Source organism: Schistocerca piceifrons, chromosome X, assembly GCF_021461385.2.
Source record: "Schistocerca piceifrons isolate TAMUIC-IGC-003096 chromosome X, iqSchPice1.1, whole genome shotgun sequence".
NCBI lineage: Eukaryota > Metazoa > Arthropoda > Insecta > Orthoptera > Acrididae > Schistocerca > Schistocerca piceifrons.
Window position 1 is genome coordinate 371565602 of NC_060149.1, and position 7385 is coordinate 371572986.

Consider the following 7385-nt stretch of genomic DNA (forward strand, 5'->3'; position numbering starts at 1 on the left):
CTATATATCTTCTCGTTTTTATCTTGTTCCAAGAGGTTTTCAGAATCATTATGAAATATTAGGGTTTTGTAAGTTAGGCGGGACACTATCTACATTCAGAAAAATCATTTATTGAATTGGCTGCAGGCATCCACATGGAATGTATGGCATTAACCATTTCCTTTGATAGGATGTTGCTTGGTCATACGTGTCCAATCCCTCAGTTGACTGCAACATTTTTTTTCTGTCACACATCGACTCTGACAGCGATTTGTTATTGTGAAAAATGCACAGTGCACCATGGTATAGAATCTGTATTAAACTGTAGTTATCCCTATAACTGGCTGTATAAGTCAGTTCAACCCTTTCAGACCTGAATTTTTTCTGGGATTTTTTAATGATTTCAGATGCAAGATTTATACAAAAATATGTACCCATTTTCAAAACATACTTTGTATACTTGGCTTTATTTTAGGAACTAAAATAACTAATTACAAAATATTCTCTATTGTAAAAAATAGTAAAATGGTCATTCAGTAATTACCATGCAAAATAACGATAGCAGTATTCATTATACAGTGGAATATAGCAAACCAACCACGTCTGTGTAATCTGCTGGTCATGAGCTGCTGCGCACTGCTGATGCACATTCACAAATGTGTACCTCAGGCTTCCATCGGGAAAAATACTTCTGTAGCAACTAAGACACAGTAAAAATTTATGTACGTGATTGTAACCAGGGGTCTGAAAGGGTTAAAGGTCAGAGGAAGGCAAGGGCACACCATCACTGACAGGACCATGCCTACTGAAGCATTGGAGTGTTCAAACCAACCTTTCAGTTGATGATAGCTTTACTTTATGGTGAAATAAGAAAGTAATGCAAGAAAGATATGGACGTATCTTAGTTGTTATGTGTGGCATTACAATGTATATTATGTTCCTAAAGATATATTCACATGTAATTATTTGTAACTAATGAAAACAGAGAAAACCACTATGAACAAAGAACATTACAATATTGTATCTTTTGCTTAAATACGTAAAGTAAAATGTGTACAGTGATCAACATGAAAAGTGTGATTCTGTAGTTTTGTTGCAAGGTTAGAAACATGAAGAGTTCACTATACTTTGCAGTTGATGAGTTTCTAGAAGTTAAGGCATTTTGTTTTGCGTATTGTTTTCTTTTAGTATTTCTCATTTGGCATTCCCAATTTTGTTTATCAAGTGATGCTGATAGGGCAATAATTCATGTACCATTTGCATTAAGTCATTTAAAAAATTAACAGAGATGCACTATATTGAACATTGGCACAGTTCCTTCAACAAGCATTGGTTGGTTCCTTTCTCCACACATCTTTGACTAGTCTTGGGGCCCAACTGTAATGACCACTACTATATAAGCAGGTTGTTACACTGTAAGCTTACAGCTGTTTAAAGAGGGAAGTTCAAATCATAAAACTGTTAAAATCACAAAGAAGTGGAAAGAGTGGTCAGTACTTACCTTCAGGAGGTACTGTTCCCTATAGTGTCAATAGAAACATAAGAAAGATCATGAGAATCCTGGGTACTTTTTCAGGGTTGAGAAGGGGAGCTAGTTGGGTGAAGCAGGATTGATTTTGTGTGTGTGTGTGTGTGTGTGTGTGTGTGTGTGTGTGTGTTGAGGAGTGCAGTTATCAAAGCTAGGGCAAGAAGGAATCACCTCTATGCACAATGTGCTGCTCTCACTCCTCCCAAAACAATCAACCCCTCACTCACCAATTCCTGCCTATCTCACTGAAGAACCAACCTATTGTTATGTCATCTAGGAATAGTATTCCTTCTCAATTCATAAAGATTTTATTATTGTTACATAATCCTATTACAACTTGCTTTATATCCATATTCAGCCACAGCATTACTTGGTGATACGTTAGTTTTTAATTCATGCACACACAACATTTGTTCAGTCATGATTCTTCTTTTAAAACTAAATTGGTACTTATAACAAACTGAAGTGAAACTTTATATGCATAAAAACTCATAGTATGAGAGTAAATGAGTTCTGCTGGAACTATACCTGCCACATCTGTTTATGTCAGCCACCCAAGTAATCCAGCTAAAGACCTAAGGAATGTTATGTAATGTTTATTGTAGACAATAGCCACCAGTTGCTTGCTCATTTTCATGAAACTGTGTATAATGTTAAACTTGTTGATGGAGGTTCCTTTCTACCATTGCCAACATAAGTATTATTTTAATGTCACCACCACCAACAAAACTACAGTTTCAAATGTAATTATAAGTGCTAAACAATAAGTATGTAAATGGTTCAAATAATTTTCTCAAGTTTGCTGAAGGCGTGGGGTAAAGTATTACTTTGATTCATTTGTCTCTACGATATTGCTGGATGATTATTGGCTAACTGTCCTAACTACACTCTTTCAGTTGTCCAAATTCTTTTTTATGTCCTAATTAATTGCTCCCCTATTCTGGCCAACATTCCATTATTCCTGTGAGTTAACTGATGTGACTACATCAGAGATTATTCATTAGGAAGAACCTCATTTAGTTTTTCTTTGTTTCCCAGTCTTTTCATGTGTAACAAACCTCCGAGGAATATCGAAAGTTAATTATGTACTGTGAATGGTGGCATAAGTATTTACATTGTAAGTGGTCTATAAAAATATCTATGTAATAGTTGTAGCTTATAAAGGTGTAACTATTCTTGTACAGTACCAAATCAAACAGCTAATTATGGGTGCCGATCACAAAAACTTTGTGGTAGACAGTATACTCTGAGGTAGAGGGATGAACTTAAAATATGATCGTATGTACTGCACTTTTTATATATTTCTACAGAATTTTAGCAATAATGACTTGTAATTTGGTAGCAGTTGCAAATTGCAACATTATTTATCTGGAATGTTTATTTAGTTCACTGCTTATTGTACAACTAAGCATTTTTATTTAATAAGGAATGAAGAGATTGCTCTAAATGTAAATGTTTTGAGTACCAGATGTCACCTCACACTGTAGTTAGTGTATCTCCAGAAGAAAGAAATTTGTTTATTTATCACTTACAAATTTCAGAGCCTTTACTCACACTGGTTTTGGTGTAGTTGTAGATATGTTTATTTTCTCTATCAGTGTCAGCTATGTAACAGACCTGTACTAATGCTTCTTGAATAATGGTTAGCTTTTCTGATCATTATATTTCCTTCATTAGACCCTTTTATTTTATCTTAACACAGCAATCATACTGTAGTGTGTCTAGAGTTAGTGCATGAAAGAGAACTTAGCAGCAGATTTAGAATGAAACCTAGTTATAAACTGTAGAAAAGAAATTTCTTCTTGGCAGTATAACTTCAGAAAATCTTTGCAGGTGATGTTACATTATGTGGAATCTAATTTACTTGGTAATGTGGCAGCACCTCCAGAAGTACTAATAACCTATGCAAGCAATGATACAGAAGACAATCCAGTATGTTATCCTGTTGAATTCTGGAGTGTTCCACAGCATTTCTTCAGTTACTGAACAGAATTGTCTTCAGTTAATGGTTCTTTAACACTTCAATATTATAAATTTTATCAGTGATGGATGTTTTATAAATGACAAACTTTGAATGAAGCTAGCTAGTGACACAAATCATACAAAATGTGAAAAAAGAATATTTGAAGGCATGCAACCCTAGAAATATGAATCAAATCAGTATTAAGATTTGTAACTTATATTGTGTCTCAATGATAAATTAACTAACAGAAGAGGAATCTCAGTTTTTATGACTGGTTGGTGCTTTGCCACCATAAACATGTGGCCAATATTTATACACATTTAAATTTGAGGAAGTTGCTGTAGTATATTGAAACAGATGGTGATGTGAACCAGAAGACCTGCATTGGTTTGCATATAATAGAAAGTTTCATGCATGTGGGTGCACGCACCTCAAAATATAATAATGAAAATAAGGTTTATATGCTGGCTACTCCGTGGTTCTCATATATTGTGTACAGAAAAGAGATGGCATCACACTGTTGTTTCACTCATTGTATATGTACATATTCTGTTTGCCAAGCCATGGATGCTGATTTGCTATTGTTTTTGTTCACTGTAATGATGCCATAGAGTCATTAAAAATATTGAAAAGCAACATTTTTGCTGACCATAAGCCACAAGGTTCAGAGGGTCCACAGTACCCAAGTCCTGAACAAATATTTACTTAAACCATTAATAGACCTACTTTCTCCAACCTGTCTACATAAAAAATTTTGATATCAGAAGCATTTGTAATTATTTCTGTATTGTGATATTTTTGACTGAAGATAACAGCAGTTTATTCCTGGTGCTTTTGTTTTAAGCATTGTGCTATCTATTTGAATAATCCCAAAAGCTAGACTGTCGTATGTTGTCTTTAATGGACCAAGTCTACAATGAAATTTAGCATACATCAGATTCAAAATATTTTCAAGTATATTTGGTTGAAAATGAAGTTACTTTTCTTTATATTTGATTTTGTGATAAAATATCTCATAAAACAATCATTGATAGTCCAAATAATTCAGTTATAACAATCAGGTTAGCTTCCATTCGGAAAGTGGATGCACTCAGTGTGTTATGTGATTTATAAATTATAGAGTGCACCAAACAGTCGTCCCTTTTTAGATTTTATTACGCAAATCCAGATTTCGGCTAGTAGTATATTCTCAGTGCTAAAAATTCAAGAAGTACATAGATGATATAATAAAAAGTTACAACTAATGGCATAACTTATACGGCTTGTACATTACATAGCCCTATTTTCTATTCCTAATGCATGTAAGACCCTGTTGTTTGGGCGCCAGTCACAGTTCTTTGAATACTACTGTATAAGAAACTAGGCTGTGTGGAGAACACATCGGTTGGTTGTATGGCGAAAGATGATGATGAAATGGCAACAATAAGGCACATTGCAAAAGTGAATAATTATCCACATGACTCTGTAGGTACTATATATAAAAACATAGCTAATAAATACAAAAATAGGATGACTCTTTACAATAATATGGCTTCTAAAGAAAATACTAAGTTTGTTAGTTTACCTTACTATGGTAAAATGAGTACTAGTATTGCAACTATCCTTATAAAGTGCAATGTGAAAGTGTCTTTTGGAACAAAAAATAACTTAGAATGTATTTTGCAACACTCTGTAGATGCGAAGAACATATTTCATTCTTCTGGCACTTATAAAAGTTGATTGCCCAGACTGTAGGATCTGTTATGTTGGCCAAACCGGAAGGAGGCTGGAAATTAGGTTTGGGGAACACGTTGCATTGGGAAGAAAAGATACCATGGAGAAATTGAGTATGGCTGCCCATTTACTTACAACAAAACATAAGGTGCTGACTTTGACATCTAATTTGAGGTTGCTGCATAAATGTGAGAAGGGCAGGTTCCTCGACCTCCTAGAGGAGCTAGAGATCTTCTGCCATTACAAGAATACTGACAGCAACCTGAGTAATAATCAGGTCATTACGAAAAATACGGTGTTCTGGGAATTGTTTGAAAACTTGTCGCTAGGAAGCAGTGTAAAGTTTGACCCAGGGGGAACGAAGTAGTTCCTGCCGTCTTGCCAATATGTAGCAGCCGTTAGCATAATATTGTACGAGTATGATGGTTATAACACTGAACCTATAGAACTTTCTCCATGGTACGTTAGCTCAGATGCACGTACATTGTTAATAACAGCAATTTAGTGTGTTGATTTTATTGTATTTATAAGAAAATTGGTTTGAAGTGACAAAGAGACTAGTACCCTCTACATATGTAATGGAATAGCAAAGTTACACCAACCATTCATCTGGCTGACATTTGGCACCATCTATGAACTATTTAGTAAATAAGAGGAACAAGATACCTGTTATGACATTCAAATAAAGAGAGAAAAATAATACAAAGATAAAAACATTTAAATCAAACCAACTCTAATAGTTGCATATGGCATGTGCCTTCGTGAGTCTTACAAATAATTTTAAAAAAATGTTTTACCCATCTGACATTACTTAGATGTTTAAAGAATAAAACAACTGACTCACAAGGAGCGAACCTGGAAATTTTCGTATATATATTTTCTATATTTACTGGCAAACATGAACAAAGTCGGACAGCTATGTAAAGAATTTTACTTGGGTTTTATTTTATGTAATTCCCATGTAAATTTGAAGTGTTTTACTTCCCTTAAATCTTATATATGTAGTTCATATAGAGGGCGCCATACAGCCAACCGACGTGTTCTCGACACAGCCTACTTCCTTATACAGTAGTATTCAAAGAACTGTGACTGATGCCCAAACAACAGGGACTTACATGCATTGAGAACAGAAAATAGTGGTACATAATATACAAGCCATATAAGTTATGCCATTACTTGTAACTTGTTATTATGTCATCTGACTATGTACTTCTTGTATTTTTACATTGAGAATCTAAAAAAGGAGGACTGATTGCTGCACTCTATAATTTGTAAGTTTTAACAATATATTATGAAGAATGCAATTTTGCAGGCTATGCCTAATAAAATATGCTAAACGATATAAGCTATCTTTAGCATCACTTATAAATACATTGAGCATTTAGTGATTTTAAGTGATGATAATTGGTAAACTGTTCCATTCTTTATTTTTGTGTTTGTCATGGAACTGGCTTAATAATTTTATCTATAATACTACAAATTAAAAGAAATTGGATTGAATGGTAACAGTGTGTAAAGGTATGCTACACAATTAAAGGTGAAATGTAAGATAATCAGAATAATGTTAGAGCTGTGAGCTATAATTTATTTATGTTTCACATTCGATAAATCTGCTTTCTCCAGTAGACGACAAACGCTGTTTTAATAAACTGAGATACGTCATACTCATTTTCTTGTACTAAAGTGAATCTGAAAGTTTCTTTGAAAAATTTACTTTATTTTAAACAATATGTTGATTTTTTAACTGATTCCTCCAATTAACTTCACTAAACTGCATCATAATGGCATTTTTGCTATTCCAGTACAATTTCACATATAAAATGTTTTACTCAGATGAAAAAGAAATGGAAATTTGATTACATTCTGGTATCTATTTGATTGAGAGGTTTTGGGTAGATCATTATCGAATAATTGTCTTAACTTATCCATTTATTGTGCCCGTTGTTTGGCAGACAGAATATAGACAATGTTCCATATGTTTATATAAATTTTATGGCTACAAGAAGCTGTTCTGTGTATCAGAATATGTGATTACTTTTTATCATGTAGTAAGATAAAGCAGATTCTCTTTGCAGTTGTTTGTGGAATCAGAGACAAATTATGTGTGACAGCAAGCCACAAGTGTTTCCATTTGGGTTCACATGTTCAGACATGAGGACTGAATGATGAAAGAAGAAATACTTTCTGGCTCCAGTATTATCC